The sequence below is a fragment of the Triticum aestivum genome, chromosome 4B (genome assembly GCF_018294505.1).
Source record: "Triticum aestivum cultivar Chinese Spring chromosome 4B, IWGSC CS RefSeq v2.1, whole genome shotgun sequence".
Classification (NCBI taxonomy): Eukaryota; Viridiplantae; Streptophyta; class Magnoliopsida; order Poales; family Poaceae; genus Triticum; species Triticum aestivum.
This window is the reverse complement of record NC_057804.1, coordinates 226,142,099-226,163,868: the sequence shown is the minus strand read 5'-3', so window position 1 is coordinate 226,163,868 and position 21,770 is coordinate 226,142,099.

Sequence of the window (21,770 nt, the reverse complement as noted above, 5' to 3'; positions counted from 1 at the left end):
ATTCATATTGGCGTAATATCTACTGTATTCCAACTTCTCTATGGTTCATAACCTCCGATACTACTCATAGATTCATCAAAATAAGCAAACAACACAAAGAAAACAGAACAATCTGTAGTAATCTGTATCAAACGTATACTTCTGGATCCCCCCTCCGGCAGGGTGCCAGAACAAGGTCTTTATTGGTTTTTGGTGGCTACAGAGGCTTGCGGCGGCGGAACTCCCGATCTATGGTGTTCTCCGATATTTTTAGGGTATATGAGTATATATAGGCGAAAGAATTCAGTCATGGAAGCCACGAGGGGGCCATGAGGGTGGGGGCGCGCCTACCCCCTGGGCGCGCCTCCCTGCCTCGTGGCCACCTCGTTGCTTCCTTGATGTCCACTCCAAGTCTCCTGGATTGAGTTTGTTACAAATATGATTCTCCCGAAGGTTTCATTCCGTTTGGACTCCATTTGATATTCCTTTTCTGCGAAACACCGAAATAGAAAAAAAAACAGCAATTTGGACTGGGCCTCCGGTTAATAGGTTAGTCCCAAAAATAATATAAAAGTGTATAATAAAGCTCATTAAACATCCAAAACAGATAATATAATAGCATGGAACAATCAAAAATTATAGATATGTTGGAGACGTATCATGGACTGCTATAAACCTTTATACATATTTGATTCTATCTAAGTATATGTTGGACTGCTATTTAAATATATATTTAGTGGTTAACTTTATTTTCCTTTATCAAACCATGTTGTGATTGTGTAGTTACAATGCATAGGTTGGTTCCATTTCATGTGTGTTGATACGTGTGCGTTTGATATGGTAATTTCTTATATAGATAGTCAGGTTGTGTAGCGGGCACTACTCCTGGTCAATAGCATAGTTTGTATCAGAATGTTAGTTTTGTTGGGAAGCCTTGATTATCCATCATCAACCTAAACCCTGTCAATTCAATGAGTCCTCTCTACTTACCTTGTAATCATTCTATCTCCTTTTGGAATCTCCATCTGATGAATATCTTGCTATCCACCCACTCTTAGTTTGTTTTGGATGTTATTTGGATTTACTATTGTGTTGGTATTTATTTGTTTTCCATTTGCTATCGTTACGACGAGTAGGGAGTGACGATGTTGGAAAAGGACAAAACATGTTATTGAAGAAGGACTCAACAACAAAGGCATGCCTTCTTTTATCATATTTATCCTATGTTTTACAAAACTGCATTGTGTTTTATGGTTACTATATGCATGTCATTTTAATTCATGTAGCTAGTGTGTCGATTGACACATTACCTTGATACGCTTGTCGCCTATTCGTTTGACACCTGAGTAGAAGTATATAATTCCGGTAGACTAGAAATGCTTAGCCATGCTTATCACCCTTTAGGTGCTTTGTTAAATGACCTCTAAGTCATGACAGTTGAAACTTAGCGCTAAGCTAGGCCAGTTGGCCCTTGTTAACCTTCTCTATCCTCTTCTACTCTAGGTGAAACTTACCATCTAAATACCGGCGCGGGCGACAGTTGAATCAAGGATTGAAGGAGCGGTTGGCTGCCCTTCACGAGTTGAAGGGGGTAATCAGTCGTTCATGTCGCATAAGGCCTAATAATTCTTGGATTTGAAGATTGTGGTAACAGTACAACCACATGCTATATGGGCACTAGCTTGGTCAAGTAAGCTAGTGAGCCTTAGGTGTCGATCTCGCCGTACCGCTGATGAGATAGCTGCCCTACGGGGCGTATCATCGGCACGGATGGGGGTACCGGTTGGAGGACGTACTCTCAGTTCCATGCATCAGACCCGGTGGGCATGTACCATCTTTGGGGGATCTAGTACAAAGACCTCGTCACAATCTCCCTGCCAGTAATACCAAATGGTGTACTATACCAGCGGCCACTAGTGCATCAAGACGGGATTGTGTCATGTGGGTAAAGTGTACAACCTCTGCAGACTGTAAAGCTATTCAAATAGTCGTGTCCACGGTCCTGGACGACACATGAATCTTTCTTGACATATAGGACCTGTCTTGCTTAGTCCCTCTTTGCCCCTATTCTTGGAACCTATGAAGAGTGTGAGTTGATCGAGGATCCTCACTTTGATGAAAGTTATTCTGGAGATAAAACATGTTTTCATCTAAAACTACTTTTATCCAACTACTATGTTATTTCAAACAATATTAGCTTGATGCAAATGAGCCATATAGCCTTCATTTGAACCCACATGTAGCTATTAGGTCCTTCTCCGAAGGAGGCATGTTGAGTACGTAATGTACTCATGGCAATAATTTTGTTGACAATAGAGTTTCATGAAGACGAAGGTGAGTGATGACCCACAAGTATAGGGGATCTATCTTGTCCTTTCGATAAGTAAGAGTGTCGAACCCAACGAGGAGCAGAAGAAAATGACAAGCGGTTTTCAGTAAGGTATTCTCTGCAAGCACTGAAATTGTAGGTAACAGATAGTTTTGTGATAGGATAATTTGTAACAGGTAACAAGCAATGAAAGTAAATAAGGTGCAGCAAGGTGGCCCAATCCTTTTTGTAGCAAAGGACAAGCCTGGAGAATTTCTTATAATGAGAAAAGCGCTCCCGAGGACACATGGGAATTATCGTCAAGCTAGTTTTCATCACGCTCATATGATTCACGTTCGGTACTTTGATAATTTGATATGTGGGTGGACTGGTGCTTGGGTACTTCCCTTTCTTGGACAAGCATCCCACTTATGATTAACCCCTATTGCAAGCATCTGCAACTACAAAGTAAGTATTAAGGTAAACCTAACCATAGCATGAAACTAGTGGATCCAAATCAGTCCCTTACGAAGCAACGCATAAACTAGGGTTTAAGATTCTGTCACTGAGGGAGTCCTGGATTAGGGGGTGTCCGGATAGCCGAACTATCACCTTTGGCCGGACTCCTCGACTATGAAGATACAAGATTGAAGACTTCGTCCCGTGTCCGGATGGGACTTTCCTTGGCGTGGAAGGCAAGCTTGGCGATACGGATATGTAGATCTCCTACCATCGTAACCAACTCTGTGTAACCCTAACCCTCTCCGGTGCCTATATAAGCCGGAGGGTTTTAGTCTGTAGAACGAAGAACAATCATACCATAGGCTAGCTTCTAGGGTTTAGCCTCTCTGATCTCGTGGTAGATCTACTCTTGTACTACCAATATCATCAATATTAATCAAGAAGGAGTAGGGTTTTACCTCCATCGAGAGGGCCCAAACCCGGGTAAAAACATCGTGTCTCTTGTCTCCTATTACCATCCGCCTAGACGCACAGTTCAGGACCCCCTACCCAAGATCCGCCGGTTTTGACACCGACATTGGTGCTTTCATTGAGAGTTCCTTTGTGTCGTCATATTTAGGCCCGATGGCTCCTCCGATCATCAACAGCGATGTGGTCCAGGGTGAGACTTTTCTCCCCGGACAGATCTTCGTATTCGGCGGCTTTGCACTGCGGGCCAATTCGCTTGGCCATCTGGAGCAGATTGAAAGCTACACCCCTGGCCATCAGGTCAGATTTGGAAGTTTGAACTACACGGCTGACGTCCGCGGAGACTTGATCTTCGACGAGTTCGAGCCACAGCCAAGCGCGCCGCACTGTCACGATGGGCATGATCTAGCTCTGCCACCGGACAATGCCCTGGAGGCCGCACAAGTGTCCGCTCCGACCCTTAGCTCGGAGCCGACTGCGCCGATCGAGGACAGGTGGCTGGACACCGCCTCGGGGGCTGCTATCTCTACGGCGATTGAGCCGAACACCAGCCACGTCCCTTGCGAAGCTCGTGAATCCAAGGTGCCGGACTCCTCTTCGGACTCCGAACCTTCCGCGCTCCTGCCAATCGAATCCGATTGGGCGCCGATCATGGAGTTCACCATCGCGGACATCTTTCAGCACTCGCCCTTTGGCGACATCCTGAATTTACTAAAGTCTCTCTCTTTATCAGGAGAGCCCTAGCCGGATTATGGTCAGCAAGGTTGGGATGCGGACGATGAAGAAATTCAAAGCCCACCCACCACCCACTTCGTAGCCACTATCGAAAGTTTAAACGACGTGCTCGACTTCGACTCCGAAGACATCGACGGTATGGACGACGATGTAGGAGATAAGCATGAACCAGCACCTATAAGGCACTGGACAGCCACCTCATCTCACGATGTATACATGGTGGACACATCTAAAAGAAGCGACGACGAGGAACAACGGGACGCCACGAGGAATAATTCCCTCGAAAAGCAGTCAAAACGGCGACGTAAGCGCCGCCCAAAATCCCGCCTCGACAAAGACACCAGCCATACAGACCCAGCCATAGAGCAGGGAGAACCGGTGGACGACGAACATGCCATCATGCAACCGTCCAAACACGACAACCTGGATAAACAATCCGTCCCCGACGAAGATAACAGTCCGGACGATCTCACGCCGGACAAGTGGCTGGAGCAGAAGAACCTCCACAAAAGGCTCGTCGCTACTGCGCATAGCCTGAAAAAGCAGAAGCGGAAGCTCAAAACAGCGGAAGATGCGCTCAGAATTAGATGGAGCAAAGTACTCAACACCGAAGACAAATACGGCGATACTCGCCGAACAACGAGCTACCCGAAGCAAAAACTACTGCCCGAATTTGATGAGGAGGCCGTAGAGCCCCCGCAATCAAAGAACAAGGAGACCACTCAGTCGGATAGACGACCCCATGGCAAACATAGAGCGGCAAACGGTGCCGCACACAAGCCGGCACGCGATCTGCACACGGATTCGCATCAAAAAGATGGCCCAGTTAGATCTATCTACGGGCCAAGAAAGCAAGCTCTAGTAAGCAATGCAACACATCAAGTATCCGAATATTATGGTACACCTAAATATAGGGGTGCCGCACACCCCCTATGTTTAACCGATGAGGTTCTGGATTATGAATTTCCAGCGGGATTCAAGCCCGTAAACATAGAGGCATACAACGGAACAACAGACCCTGGAGTCTGGATTGAGGATTACATCCTCCACATACACATGGCTAGAGGAGATGACCTCCACGCCATAAAATACTTACCCCTCAAGCCCAAAGGGCCAGCCCGACATTGGCTCAAAAGCCTCCCCGAAAACACCATTGGAAGTTGGGAAGAGCTCGAGGATGCTTTTCGGGCAAATTTTCAAGGGACCTATGTCCGACCTCCGGATGCAGATGATTTAAGTCACATAACTCAACAACCCGGAGAGTCAGCCCGAAAATTCTGGAACAAATTCCTTACTAAAAAGAACCAAATAGTTGACTGTCCGGACACCGAAGCCTTAGCAGCTTTCAAACACAACGTCCGAGACGAATGGCTCGCCAGACACCTCGGCCAAGAAAAGCCAAGAACAATGGCCGCATTAACAAGCCTCATGACCCGCTTTTGCGCGGGAGAGGATAGCTGGCTAGCAAGATGCAGTACCGACGACCCAAGTACATCCGAAATCAGGGATGGAAATGGGAAACTGTGACGCTGCAAGGACCAGCGCCGGACCAAGGGAAACAGCCCGAAGAGCATGGAAGTCAACACCGGATTAAAAAGCTCTCGGCAGAATCATAAAAAACTGCCCCTTAAGGATAATAGGGACGAGCTATCTAACTTAAAAAAATCTTGGACAAGATATGCCAAATCCACAGTACTCCCGGGAAGCCTGCAAACCATACCCACAGAGATTGTTGGGTCTTCAAGCAGTCCGGCAAACTCAACGCCGAACACAAGGGGCTCAACACACCAAGCGAGGACGATGATGAACCCCACAAGCAGAGCACCGGAAAACAAAAGAATTTCCCACAAGACGTCAAAACAGTTAACTCACTTCGTGTGACAAAAGGGAAAAATAGAGCGGCGCCCATAGAGGTACGCGCAATACGGCCTATCCCAGAGGAGTCCCGCCACTGGTTGTTAAACCCAATCACCTTCGACCATCAGGATTACTCTAGAAGTATCCGGAAAGCAGGATGGACTGCCTTGATATTAGATCCGATAATTGACGGACTCCAATTTACACAAGTCCTAATGGACGGGGCAGTGATCTAAACCTGCTATACCAGGACACAATCCACAAAATGGGGATAGACCCAACCAAACTTCACCATAGCAACACTTCCTTTCGAGGGGTAATGTCAGGCCCATATGACCATTGTACGGGCTCTCTACTGCTAGAAGTTGTGTTCGGCTCACCCGACAACTTCCGCCGCGAAAAGTTAACCTTCCACCTCGCCCCATTTACAAGTAGCTACCAAGCACTACTGGGACGCGAAGCTTTCGCCCGCTTTAACGCAATACCGCATTATGCATCCCTTACACTTAAAATGCCCGGGCCACGAGGCATCATCTCCTTAAAGGGAAATATCGAGTGTTCCTCGAGTGTGGAAGATTGTGTGACTGCCTTGACAGCCACACACTAAACCAACTTCACTAATCAAAGCACCTAAACATGTCATTCAGACCCCGGACACGGTTAGACGAGTCCGGCGTAAACATACAAGGGCTTACTAGCCGCATACCCCCGCATAAGGGACTCCGCGCATGTACAACAAGAGACAATAAAGCTCAATCTTATTCATTTTTTGAATCGTACTTTGTTTATTTAATATAACGTACATTTTCGCACGATCTTTTTCAACTAAGTTCCTCTATTTTATAGATGAACACCGTGCTACACCCGTCCAGGATACGGCACAATGGAGACACAGGTGCAGACGTGCAGTAGGGACCCGTTGCAAGGATTCTTTTCAGATTAAGACCCTGCGTAAACCTTTTTTACTGTCTCTTGTTCATATACATCCCCCGGTGTTTTGCTATCACCGAGGAGGAGGCTGGCGTTTTGGCATGGGCCACGTCAGAATTTCGCGCGTACCTGGACACCAGGGGCTTATTACAAAGGGCGTTGTTCGGCCCGTCTTCATGAAGACCGAATAACTTAGGGAGTGTTCGGCATCTCGAGTTAGGCCTTATATGCATCAGCTCCGAATCATGTCTTTGGTCAAATATTGGGTTTGCCCGGCTCCTGTGTTTTGCTGCCTTATGTTCCGCTCTATCGGCTAAGGCGACACAGGAGAACTACTGCGATTGTGCCCCGGTTCGGCCAGTCGAGCACCTCAGTAGAGAAAGCCGAAAACTGACTGTCATGATATAGCGTGAGACTGGTCAACCACTCGATGACCCTCCGGAATCTATAGGATTCCTCCGCATTGACGAAGGACCATTTCCCGATCAGGCACATACGCGCCCCAAATTCGGGTGAGCGCGGTGCCCCTAGGGGCTATATCGTAGCCCCACTGTCAAACTCCTATGGCTAAGTGAAAGTGATAAAGCATTATAGTCTAGTTGCCTAGTTTGCTGCGCTACCACCTCCTTTATAGGACCAAGACGTTGGATCAAGTGTGAATATGCGCCTTTTGCAAACACCCCCGCATTATATGCGTGGGGGCTGAAGCCGAAGACTGCCATCTTTTAGGTTATATATATATATATATATACATTAGCGGCCGCACGGGAGGTATTTTAGTTCTTGAAAGGAACAAGTATAAAAAGCTCTTATATTCCATCGATACATTGTTTCACAATAAAACATGTTATTCGAACATAATATCCTTCGAGCACTGCGTATCTATTAAACGAGCGCCCTGCAGAACTTCCTGAAAATAGTGCTCGACAGGCACTCGGCTTCCGTCCGAATCTTGGGATGCAACATCGGTGGCCTACATCTCCGCCCAGTATGTCTTGACACGGGCAAGAGCCATCCGCGCACCCTCTATGCATGTCGACCTCCTCATTGCATTGATATGCGGCACCGCACCAAGGAACTGCTGCACTAAGCCAAAATAACTCTTTGGTTCGGGCCCTTTCGGCCACAAAAGACTCACGACATCCTTCATGGCAAGTCCGGATAACCTATTCAGCTCCGCCCATTCGGCCAAGCGATCGGTTAGTGGAAGTGGGCGCTCTGGATTATGGAATTGCGACCAAAAAACCTTTTCCATTTCGTGATCCTTTTGATCTCGGAAGTGTTCGGCCGCGTCCGCGGCACTTGCCGCCAGGTCCAGATAAGCATCCTCCACACTCCACAGCCGGTCCAACTGAGCATATTTAGGATCCACGAATTTCCTCTGCAGCAGAAAGGGCTTTCCAGCCACGATATTTCCGGCCTGACGCAGCTCCTCCTTCATAGCTCTCATCGCAGAGCGAGCATCCTTGGCTTCGGTAGTGGCCTTCTTCAGGTCCTCTTGCAACACTCGATCTTCTTTTTCCAGAAGCTTGCAGCGGTCGGCAGCACCCTTTAACTTCACGGCCATCTCGGCCATTTCCTTCTTGCTTTGGCAGTGAGCAGCCTGTTCGGCTTTTAGCTCTTCGGCCACCTTTAAGGCAGCCGCATCACTCTTTCTGGCCTGCTCCTTGGCTCGGGCGAGCTCCGCCCGAAGGTTCTCCATGGTAGCGGCACCATCTGCATCAAGCATACATGTTGTAAGGCACGGGCATCAAGCTCCCTTACCAGGTTTCCGCGGAGAAATTGCATACCTTGTGACTCGTCAAGTCGCTTATTGACAAGCGCGATGTCGGCATTAGCCATGTCAAGTTGCCGCTTTAGTTCGGCAAATTCATCAGTTCGGCTAGCCATCGGACCCTTCGCCACCTACATTGGAAGGGCGACACATTATACCTGGGATTATGATCCTTGGCGCGCTGTCATTTTTGACAACACACCGAGCCTCAAGGGCTACTATCTACACAGGGCGCATTTTATATGCGGAACTTTCAGAGGATATATCATTTGTGTACCTCAAAACCTATTAGTAAACTTCTGACGGCTTCGTGCAATCCGCTCTTAGCGGATGAAATCCTTTCAATCACCGTACCCATTAACGCACGGTGATCTTCTGAGATAGACGCTCGCCCGAGAAGATCCTTCAGCTCCTCCGACCATACACCAGGTGGTGCCGGACTCGTCCGATGGCCTTTTTCGAAGGCTGGACGCGGAGGGCTTTGAGGGTACATACGACTACTTTCCGGGCCCCCCGGACTCGGAGAAACCCTCCGCGATGACACCTCAGGGTCGCCCGCCTCGCAAGACGGTATGGCGGGGGGAGGCGTTTCACTCTCTATCATCTCCGGATGGAGATCCCCCAAAAATGAGCTCTGTTGAGAAGGGCTGAGATCCGAACTACAAGGTAAAATTTCGGTTATCTTCATTAGAAATAGGGCAGGGATATCCTTTATTTTAAAATAAACTCCCCTTTTTACTTACGGCTCGGTGGAGGGCTGATCCCCTTGAGGGCATAATGCGGCCGAGGCATCTCTCGGCGCAGGACCCTCTGACGAAGATTTCTTCCCCCGCTTTGAGACCATGGTCTCCGGGTCTTCAGAGGCGGTCCTCTTCTTCCCTTGGATGGAGGGATTCTCGATCCCTCCTTTCCTGACAGCCTCCTTCACGGAGGCGGTAGCTTCCTTGTTCCCCCCTTCACCTTCTTCCGAAGGCGCAACCTCTAGCATCCTGGTTAACACGGGATCCAGCGTGGTCTCAGGGAGGGGGGGACACCTGACTAACTTTGCTTTCGCTATCCACTCCTGTTTAAGGAACATCTCTTTTAAAGGGCAAGTTCGTGATAAATATGAGATAGCGTGTCCGGGTACAGGGCTACTTACTTGAGTATCCGGGCGATTGCAGCTTAGACCTGCGTCCTCGGTCAAGTCCGGACACATCGCTTGTGATCCGAAGAGAAGCTTGTACATCTCCACGGGCGTCACACCCATAAAATGTTGGAGAGCTCGTGGTCCCTCCGGGTTAAATTCCCACAGCCGGAGGGGGCGATGTTTGCAGGGCAGGATGCGACGAATCAGCATGACCTGCGCTACTACGACCAGAGTGATTTCTCTCTCTAGGAGGTCTTGAATGCGGCCCTGCAACAGGGGCATGTCCTTGGACGGCCCCCAGTCAAGTCCTTTATTGACCCATGACGCTAGCCACGGTGGAGGACCCGAGCGAAAGGCAGGTGGCGCCACCCATTTGGTGCCCCTGGGAACTGTGATGTAAAACCACTCTTGTTGCCATAGGCTGAGCTCCTCTTGAAAAGAGCCCTCGGGCCATAGAGCATCAGCATTCTTGCTTATAATAGCCCCTCCGCACTCTGCCTGCTTCCCCTTGATCATCTTCGGCTCCACCTTGAAGGTCTTGAGCCACAACCCGAAGTGAGGGGTAATGCCGAGGAAGGCTTCGCATACGACAATGAACGATGAGATGAGGAGGATGGACTCCGGATCCAAGTCATGAAATTCCAACCCATAATAAAACATGAGCCCCCTCACGAAGGGGTCCGTCGGGAAGCCTAGCCCCCGAAGAAAGTGAGACGCAAACACCACACTTTCTCTAGGCTTGGGAGTGGGAATAACCTGCCCTTGGGCAGGCAGCCTATGCGAAATTTCGCCGGTTAGATACCTGGCATCTCTTAGCTTTAGCACGTCTTCTTTCGTAACGGAGGAAGGCATCCACCGGCCTTGCAGGTCGGAGCCAGACATCATCGAAGGTCCGAAGTGCCTGAATCTGGAGCTTTGGGTGTTGGAACTCGAGGCGAGGGGCGGATTCGATTGAAATTGAAAGAAAGGAGTGGAGCCTTGGTCTCTTTATAAAGAGGTTGAATACCAAGATCCTTCCCCATGACCGTTCGGGACTCGCCTTCGATAGAGGAGATGTGCCAACGGGCACGATTGGGTTACCCACGCCCGTATTGATGAGAATCCCGGAATAAGGGGACACAATCTCTGCTTGGACAAGACGTGCCAAGGAAACCGCCTCGCTAAACTTGCTGAGGTGGGACAGTAAAAACGATTCGAATAAAGGCTTGGCCATGGTGTGATGTCACGCCACGGAATACGTCAGCAGATTGAGTTTGTGTAAATATTATTCTCTCTACGGTGATATGTGGAACTTATTTTGCAGAGCTGGACACTATCCTTGTGTTCAAAATCTTCTATGAAGTATTCGGAGGAGGAACCCGCCTTGCAATGCCGAAGACAATATGCACGCCGGACTCGTCGTCATTGAAGCCTGGTTCAGGGGCTACTGAGGGAGTCCTAGATTAGGGGGTGTCCGGATAGCCGAACTATCACCTTCGGCCGGACTCCTAGACTATGAAGATACAAGATTGAAGACTTCGTCCCGTGTCCAGATGGGACTTTCCTTGGCGTGGAAGGCAAGCTTGGCGATACGGATATGTAGACCTCCTACCATTGTAACCGACTCTGTGTAACCCAAACCCTCTCCCGTGCCTATATAAACCGGAGGGTTTTAGTCCGTAGGACGAACAACAATCATACCATAGGCTAGCTTCTAGGGTTTAGCCTCTCTGATCTCGTGGTAGATCTACTCTTGTACTACCCATATCATCAATAATAATCAAGCAGGAGTAGGGTCTTACCTCCATCGAGAGGGCCTGAACCTGGATAAAAACATTGTGTCCCTTGTCTCCTGTTACCATCCGCCTAGACGCACAGTTCGGGACCCCCTACCCGAGATCCGCCGGTTTTGACACCGACAGTCACTCTAGCAACCCATCATCTACTTATTACTTCCCAATGCCTTCCCCTAGGCCCAAATAATGGTGAAGTGTCATGTAGTCGACGTTCACATAACACCACTAGAGGAGAGACAACATACATCTCATCAAAATATCGAACGAATACCAATGTCACATGACTACTAATAGCAAGACTTCACCCATGTCCTCAAGAACAAACGTAACTACTCACAAAGCATATTCATGTTCATGATCAGAGGAGTATTAATATGCATTAAGGATTTGAACATATGATCTTCCACCAAATAAACCAATTAGCATCAATGACATGGAGTAATCAACACTACTAGCAACCCACAAGTACCAATTTGTGGTTTTGATACAAGATTGGATACAAGAGATGAACTAGGGTTTTGGGAGGAGATGGTGCTGGTGAAGATGGTGATGGAGATTGACCCCCTCACGATGAGAGGATCGTTGGTGATGACGATGGTGATGATTTCCCCCTCCTGGAGGGAAGTTTCCCTGGCAGAATAGCTTCGCCGGAACCCTAGATTGGTTCTGCCAAGGTTCCGCCTCGTGGCGGCGGAGTTTCTCCCGTAAGCTTTCTCATGATTTTTTTCATGGTAAGAAACTTCATATAGAAGAAGGTGGGCAATGGAGGGCCACCAGGGGGCCCACGAGACAGGGGGCGCGCCCAGGGTGGGCACGCCCCCCACCCTTGTGGCTAGGGTGTGGGCCCCCCTCTAGTACTTTCTTTGCTCAATAATTCTTATTAATTCCAAAAATGACTTTCTGGAGTTTCAGGACTTTTGGAGCTGTGCAGAATATGTTTCCAATATTTGCTCCTTTTCCAGCCCAGAATTCCAGCTGCCGACATTCTCCCTCTTCATGATAAACCTTGTTAAATAAGAGAGAATAGCCATAAGTATTGTGACATAACGTGTAATAACAACCCATAATGCAATAAATATCGATATAAAAGCATGATGCAAAATGGACGTATCAACTCCCCCAAGCTTAGACCTCGCTTGTCCTCAAGCGGAAGCCGATATCGAAAAATATGTCCACATGTCTAGAGATAGAGGTGTCAATAAAAATAAAATACGGACATGAGGGCATCATGATCATTCTTATAACAACAACATATATAGGTTTTGTCAAATGATTTCTTATGCTCAAGTAACAATCTATCCACAATGTCAAGTATGGTTCAGAAACTTCATTGAGAACTAACAAACTATAATCTCAGTCACCGAAGCAATTGCAATTTATCATAACATCGGAAAGAGTCAAGAATAGAGCTTTTTAGCAAGTCCACATACTCAACTATCATTTAGCATTCTACAATTGCTAACACTCACGCAATACTTATGGTTATGGAGTTTTAATTGAACACAAGGAAAGATAGGGGCTTATAATTTCGCCTCCCAACGTATTCACCTTTGGGTGATGTCAACAATAATAGTTCATGCTAACTTACATCCAATTGGATATATGTATTCGGATCTTTCCAACAGGAGGTGCTTGCCAAAGGATAAAATGAAAAAGGGAAAGGTGAAGATCACCTTGACTCTTGCATAAAGTAAAGACATAAAGTAAACGATAGGCCCTTCACAGAGGTAAGCAGAGGTTGTCATGTGCTTTTAGGGTTGAATACAAATCTTAATGCAAAAGAACGTCACTTTATATTGCCACTTATGATATGAACCTTTATTATGCAGTCCGTCGCTTTTATTTCTTCCGTATCACACGATCGTATAAAGCTTATTTTCTCTGCACTAATAAGTCATACATATTTAGGGAGCAATTTTTATTGCTTGCAACATGACAACTTACTTGAAGGATCTTACTCAATCCATAGGTAGGTATGGTGGACTCTAATGGCAAAAACTGGGATTAAGGATATTTGGAATCACAAGTAGTATCTCTACTTGGTGCAAGGAATTTGGCTAGCATGAGGAGGAAAGGCAAGCTCAACATTTTGGACGATCCATGACAATATACATTAACTGAGATGTGAGAAAATATAACCCATTACGTTGTCTTCCTTGTCCAACATCAACACTTTAGCATGTCATACTTTAATGAGCGCTCACAATCATAAAAGATGTCCAAGATAGTATATTTATATGTGAGAACCTCTCTTTCTTTATTACTTCCTATTAATTGCAACGATGACCAAAACTATGTTTGTCAACTCTCAACAACTTTTAAGCCTCATACTCTTTATGTGTGAAATCATTACTATCCATAAGAACAATATGAACTCTTTTATTTCTTTTTATTCTCTCTATTTTCTCAAGATCATAGCAAGATAGCAAACCCTTGACTCAACACTAATTTTTATTATATAGCTCACAGACTCAATTACATAGAGGGATCACAAAGCAAAACTCAAAACTAATTCATACCAAAACTTTATTCTACTAGATCAAGATATTACCAAAAGGATCGAACTAAGAAAAACGGTAAAGATTGGAGTGTGATGGTGATACGATACCGGGGCACCTCCCCCAAGCTTGGCAGTTGCCAAGGGGAGTGCCCATACCCATGTAATTATGTCCTCAGAGGTGGTGAAGAAGGATTTGTTGATGATGTAGACTTCTTCCTCAATTTACGCTTGAGGATAGCATTTTGCTCCTTCAGATCATCGATCTCCTGCTCAAGGCTTAATATTCTTTTGGATAGTTCCTGTTTTTTTTCTACAAGAGACGAAAAGGGATAAACTCGATTTTTGGCTTCTTTGCTCTATCAGGGAGGCTTGACTTTTGAAACTCCACATGCATGTCCCCAGGTTGAGGTAACGGGACTTCATCCTCATATGACCTTGTCTCCTCCTTTCCCTTAGGCTCGTAGTCTTCCTCTTCTTCAGTGGTCCAGCCAGAATGCTCCAAGTCCCCGTAGACCTTAGGGTCTGCAAGGTAATTAGCAACATAGCTTTCTCCTTTCGAATCCTGAGATGACATATTGCTCTAATCAGTGGAAGAAACAGCTCGAAACAAAGACAGAATACTTTTGTGCAATACGGTGGTCAAAACCTTCAGGAGATTATATAATGAATTTTTACCAACCAAAAGAAGTAACGTGCAAGAAAAAGGAGTCCGAAGAGCACATGAGGTGCCCACGAGGCAGGGGGCGCGCCCAGTAAGGGTGGGCGCGCCCTCCACCCTCGTGGAGGCCTCGTGTCCCTCCCGGACTACTTATTTTCCTAAATTCTTAAATATTCCAAAACGGAGAAAAATTGCCATTAGAACTGTTTTGGAGTCGGTTTACTTACCGTACAACATACCTATTCCTTTTCGGAGTCTGAAACGTTCTGGAAAGTGTTCCTTATGTATTCCTCCGGGGTTACGGTTTCAATGATATTAGTTTCAACATTTATAGGATTACCTGAGATATAATGTTGATTCTTTGAGCGTTCACCACCTTTGGATTTGTGCCTTCAAAGTTGTTAATTTTAGTGGCACCGGAACGATAGACCTCCTCGATAACGTAAGGACCTTCCCACTTAGAGAGAAGTTTTCCTGCAAAAAATCTTAAACGAGAGTTGAATAGCAACACATAATCACCTACGTTAAACTCATGCTTTTGTATTCTTCTTTCATGCCATCTTTTAACTTTTTCTTTAAACAGCTTGGCATTCTCGTAGGCTTGGGTTCTCCATTCATCAAAAGAGTCTTGACGACCAACAAGTATAGGGGATCTATCATAGTCCTTTCGATAAGTAAGGGTGTCGAACCCAACGAGGAGCAGAACGAAATGACAAGCGGTTTTCAGTAAGGTATTCTCTGCAAGCACTGAAATTGTAGGTAACAAATAGTTTTTTGATAGGATAATTTGTAACAGGTAACAAGCAATGAAAGTAAATAAGGTGCAGCAAGGTGGCCCAATCTTTTTTGTAGCAAAGGACAAGCCTGGACAATTTCTTATAACAAAAAGAGCGCTCCCGAGGACACATGGGAATTATTGTCAAGCTAGTTTTCATCATACTCATATGATTCACGTTCGGTACTTTGATAATTTGATATGTGGGTGGACTGGTGCTTGGGTACTGCCCTTTCTTGGACAAGCATCCCACTTATGATTAACCCCTATTGCAAGCATCCGCAACTACAAAAGAAGTATTAAGATAAACCTAACCATAGCATGAAACTAGTGGATCCAAATCAGCCCCTTACAAAGCAACACATAAACTAGGGTTTAACCTTCTGTCACTCTAGCAACCCATCATCTAATTATTACTTCACAATGCCTTCCTCTAGGCCCAAATAATGGTGAAGTGTCATGTAGTCGACGTTCACACAACATCACTAGAGGAGAGACAACATACATCTCATCAAAATATCGAACGAATACCAAATTCACATGACTACTAATAGCAAGACTTCACCCATATCCTCAGGAACAAACGTAACTACTCACAAAGCATATTCATGTTCATGATCAGAGGAGTATTAATATGCATTAAGGATCTGAACATATGATCTTCCACCAAATAAACCAATTAGCATCAATGACAAGGAGTAATCAACACTACTAGCAACCCACAGGTACCAATTTTTGTGGTTTTGATACAAGATTGGATATAAGAGATGAACTAGGGTTTTGGGAGGAGATGGTGCTGGTGAAGATGTTGATGGAGATTGACCCCCTCCCAATGAGAGGATCGTTGGTGATGACGATGGTGATGATTTCCCCCTCCCGGAGGAAAGTTTCCCCGGCAGAACAGCTCCGCCGGAGCCCTAGATTGGTTCCGCCAAGGTTCCGCCTCGTGGTGGCGGAGTTTCGTCCCATAAGCTTTCTTATGATTTTTTCCAGGGTAAGAGACTTCATATAGCAGAAGATGGGCACCGGAGGGCCACCAGGGGGGCCACAATACAGGGGGCGCGCCCAGTAGGGGTGGGCGCGGCCCCCACCCTTGTGGCCAGGGTGTGGCCCCCCTTGGTACTTTCTTTGCTCAATAATTCTTATTAATTCCAAAAATGACTTTCGTGGAGTTTCAGGACTTTTAGAGCTGTGCAGAATAGGTTTCCAATATTTGCTCCTTTTCTAGCCCAGAATTCCAGCTGTCGGCATTCTCCCTCTTCATGATAAACCTTGTAAAATAAGAGAGAATAGCCATAAGTATTGTGACATAACGTGTAATAATAGTCCAGAATGAAATAAATATCGATATAAAAGCATGATGCAAAATGGACGTATCAGTGAGGACTATGACTACTTCAGCGATCCGTAGAAGTGAGGACACGTGGACTACATCGACTGCCTGTTGTTGAGATGGAGTCGCTATGCATTGTACTTACCGCTATTTTCTGATTGTAATAAATGTCATGAGACATTTCAATAGGTATGGCTTGTGACAACTATACTACTTATAATGCTTTTACCTATTCTGCAATGATATCATTTCGCTGTGTTGTCAACAATGATCCTGGGGTTGACAATTAAACACATGAGGATCTGGAGGTTAATTCCGGGTTCTCACAAAAGCTCTCCAAAGTAGCGGGATTCTTTTTAAAAGTTGATGCTCTTCCAAACCCAATTTAAATAATATTTCAAATTTTATTATCAACAATAGATTCATTATGAAACTCAAATAAATTTCCAAGATCAAAAGAAGCATCATAATTATCTCCCCAAGCATGATCATTACAATAAGTAGTAGGCATAACAAAATCATTATCAATAGTGCCTTCAGACATAGTGCCACTAGAAAAAGCAATATCAAGTGTGTCATTGATACATCTGCAACGTATCTATATTTTTTTATTCTTCCATGATATTCTAGTATCTTGGCTGTTTTATATGCAATTATATGTCATTTTATATCATTTTTTTGGACTAACCTATTAACTTAGTGCCAAGTGCGAGTTGCTATTTTTGCCTGTATTTGATTTGCCAAGATATTAGTACCAAACAAAGTCCAAATGCCACGGAACGTTTTGACAATTTTTTTGGACATAAGAGACCCTAGAAGCTTCGGAGAGGGTCCGAAGACGAAGGAGTGGCCCACAAGCAACCAAGGCACGCCCAGGGGGGTAGGCATGCCCTGGTGCCCCATGGGGCCCTCTTTGATCTGTTTGACCTAATGTCACGGGAAACCACGACCACCTATGGGACCAGGACGGCCCCTTGCTGGTTCGGCAGGGGGAGTCACATTACACAAAGAGCAAACCAGCACAAGGCAGCACAACAGGGATCACACGGGCAGTTTACCCAGGTTCGGGCCGCCGTGAGGCGTAAAACCCTACTCCTGCTGTGGTGGATTGATGGTGGAAAGGTGGTGGTGGTGCATAGTACACTTTCCCACCAGCGGTTGCAGCAGGGTGGCAGCGACTACACGCGTATGGTGGTGTGAGTGGTCTAAACTTCTAACCTCCCGAGTTGTTGCCATGGGCCTCCTTTTATAGATCCAGGGGTTACCACAGTGGCAAATTAGTCATTAGACACTGATATGATAGCAAATAGTGCTATCATACCTAACTCTGTGGGCTGACACCATGCATTTAGTGCGCTGCTTAGTGTCACGTCGTTGATTGCTCGACAAGGCTTGCCAGGCTAATTTGCCAGCTCCATGCCTGCTTGCTTGACACATCAGTAAACGGGTGTCATCTGTGGGTTTCCTTGGTAGGAAGTGGCCGCCATGTGGCGAATGGCTGCCACTTAATCATCTTGCATCTTGACACCGCATTGATCGATGATGTGGGTCGTGGTGGAGCAGTCGGTGAGCTGATCTGGCCTCTGTGAGTCCCGGCAGGACCTGCCGGGATGCCTCGGTCGTCTCCATCTGGGGGTGGCCTCGCCCCTTGCCGGGCTCGCCTGCCCGACAAAGGAGGCCTCTCTCTCGATAATATTTGGCTCCTCTATCTTAGTCTTGGTTCCTTATGATCTGTTAGTTGGCTCTTCGAGTCTCTTGGTCTCTTGCTCTGGTGCTTCAATCTTGATCTTGTGCCTGTGCACAGTCAGGTCAATAGGCCCTGGGTCTATTGCACCGACAGAAGCCCCCGGGCCTACCCCGGATGCACTGCCGAGCGTCATCGGGGTAGGGCCTAACAAGTGCACAGGGAGCATTGCTGAAGAGGCTGGTCTCTTGAGATCTTCTTCGCTTCTTCATTAGTCTTGATTTCAGTCCAGTTTCTGGTTTGCCTACGCGTCGTGTAAAGCCAATAATGGTGGGGCCGCTCCAGTAATGGCCTGTGAATGACTTTATCGCACGGGGTAGAAACTTCCAATTCACTCTTCCCACCACGCCCTTATCCTCAGCCACGTACGCCGCATGCATCCCACGGGGTAGGTAACAGATGCACATGGCACGGGAGAGCATAATGGAGAGGGCCTAGTTTCCTTGTACTGGTGGAGGAGGGCGGTGTCCAGCCACCGCGGATTCAGCCCCCAGTCTCCCATTCTCCTATAAAAGGGAGAGTGGGGGAGGAGTGGAGGCAGCCAACAACATCCTCCTCTTCTTCTGTCTTGCTCCGTCTTAAATATGCTAGGAAGGGGAGCCTGGGGCTGGCCTCCAGACTTTAGCTTCGAGTTGATAATGCCGAGTGAGGGTGATAGTGCTTGGGAAGGGAGCTTGGTCCAAGTCCATGGTGAGGGGCTCGGGATCGATGGAAATCCTAGTACAACCCCTCTCGTTGGAGCTGGAGTTGATGTTGACGAGGGGCACGCCTTCTTGCTCGCTAAGGAGGGGAGCAGCGCACATCTTGCCCCTTGGCCGTCTTGGCCATTTGCCGTCTCTTTGGAGGGGGCGTCGGAATGTGGGTCAGGCGCTTCTGGCGAGGTGTTAATGAAGATGAAGCCAGGGAAGACGGAGAAGGCGGGAGGCAGGTCATCAGGATAGAGCACGACTTCATCGACACATTTGTCTCATCCTGACGTCCTGCTGCCTCATCTTCTCATTCCTCCCTTCCTCCCCGGCATTGTCATCACCGGCCTCCCGGTCACCAGGGAGGGGGCTGTTCTCTTGGTGCCTTCGCCTCCTCCAGCAGTCTTCCAGCTGAGCTTTGGTGGATGACTCCACTGTCGCTCGAGCCGGGGCTTCTAGAGGGCCCAGATGGTGGCGACCAAGGGCGCTGCCGGGCCGTCTCCCTCCTTTGCGGCTTCGCCACTGCTGATCTTGTCAGGCCTTGTGCTCGACAAGTATCAACGAGATCAGAGTGGAATCTGGCTTGGGTGCTGCTCCCGGCCTTTTTCTTCTCTCTGTACATCCTGGGAGGAGAAGGAACAGGGAGAGGAGTTTACAGGGCCCTTATCTTTTTTCAATCTTAAACCTGTAGGCACTTGCCAAATTTTAATTCAAATAATGTAATATCTCATGTCCATGTTTGTGTTATATAATGCTTGTACTTGTATTTGCATGTTAATGAAAAAGATGAACCTTGCCGGGAACTCGCGCATGTGTACGTCCATGCAGAGGCAAGATGCCTCTTTAGTGTAAATAAATGAGTTTGTCTCGGCAGGCTATCCTGCCGTCCCTTCTTTTTGTCTACCGGAGAACCTTATCTGTCGGGTTACAGATAGAAAGGGCCAGCCCCCCGCCAACTTCCTTTTATCAAAGGCAACTACAACCATCCTAACTGAAGCAGCATTCAGGCCAGGGATGGGAATACCTAAGTCTTGAAGGAGCGACGAGGCTTTCTAATGCACAAGTTATAGCTTACAGAACATGAATAGACAAGAGGTAGAACTTATCTATTTGGCTTGCCGGGATCACAGTGCCGGGCAATCTTCTCACTCCTTTGTCAAAGACAATTCCATAGTGAGAACCTGCAACTCCATGCAGATGAGAATGAATGCAGGATGTGATCCTATCTATATGCATATGCAAGTGCTCATGAAAATGCTTATGCAGTGATCTAGAATGCTCATGCATGCATACAATCTAGGTTGGGGCCCCCCTACAATGCTTCTTTGTTTTCTCTTGCACGGGGTCATCGCCCCAACTTTGTACAAGGGGTTACATGCAACTGAGGAAAGGCCTGTACAAATGGGTGGCTGTCGGGCTCGACAACCTCGCACCTTATGGGTAGAACTTACGGAGATGCTCAATATTCCATGATTTTTGCAACAGAGTGCCACCTCCGGTCTCCCGACGGACTGTGCCAGGTCTGGTGACTTGTACTACCAAGTAAGGGCCTCCCACTTCGGTGACAACTTGTGTGTACTATTGGCGGACTGAACACACCTAAGGACAAGGTCACCTTCCTCAAGACACCGGGCATGAACCCTGCGGCTGTGATAGAGATGCAGGGCTTGCTGATAGCATGCGGTAGCGTAGCAGCCCGGAGACGGTTGTCCTCGAGTAGCATAGCGTCGTCACGCCGGTGCTAATCTTGCACATTTCATCACAAGCAAGTACTTGAGGCGACCTGTAAATGAGTTATGTGGGGATAACTGCTTCTGCCTCGTAGACCAGGGAGAAGTGCGTCTGACCGGTAGCTCAGTTTGGTGTCGTTCTAAGGGACCAGAGAAGTACCGACAGCTCCTCAATCCACCACCTGCCGTGCTTCTGCAGCGTATCAAAGGTTCTTGTCTTGAGTCCCGAAGCACTTCAGGGTTCACCCTCTCAGCTTGTGCATTGCTCCGGGGGTGTGCCACAGAGGCGAATGAGATCTTGCATATGAGGGCATGAACATATTGCATGAAGGCGTGACTCGAGAACTGGGTGCCGTCGTCAGTGATGATCCTTGTCGGAACTCCAAAACGACACACCAGATATTTCAAAAACTTGATAGCTGACTGAGCAGTCACCTTTCTCATGGTAGTCACTTCCGGCCACTTTGTAAACTTCTTGATGGCAATGAACAAGAATTCAAAGGCTCGGGGGAAGGGGTCGAGGATATCGAGCCCCCAGGCCAAAAATGGCTATGATAGAGGGATTGTCTAAAGCGCTCGGGCAGGCAGGTGGGTTTTCTTGGAATGGAACTGACATGCTTCACACTTAGTGACTAGCTCGACCCCATCTTGGAGGGTTGTGGGCCAATAGAATCCTTGTCGGAATGCTTTCCCAACTAATGCCCTTGATCCAATGTGGGAGCCGCACATTCCTTTGTGTATCTTAGCCAGCAGTTCCTTTCCTTCTTCCCGACAAACACACTTTAATTTCACACCGTTGGGCTTTCTTCTGCATGGAGTGTCATCGACAAACTGATACATACTGGCCCTCTGGGCTACTCTTTCAGCTTCTTCTTGATCGCCAGGAAGCTCTCCAGTTTGGAGGAAGCGGACAATGTGCCTTGCCCA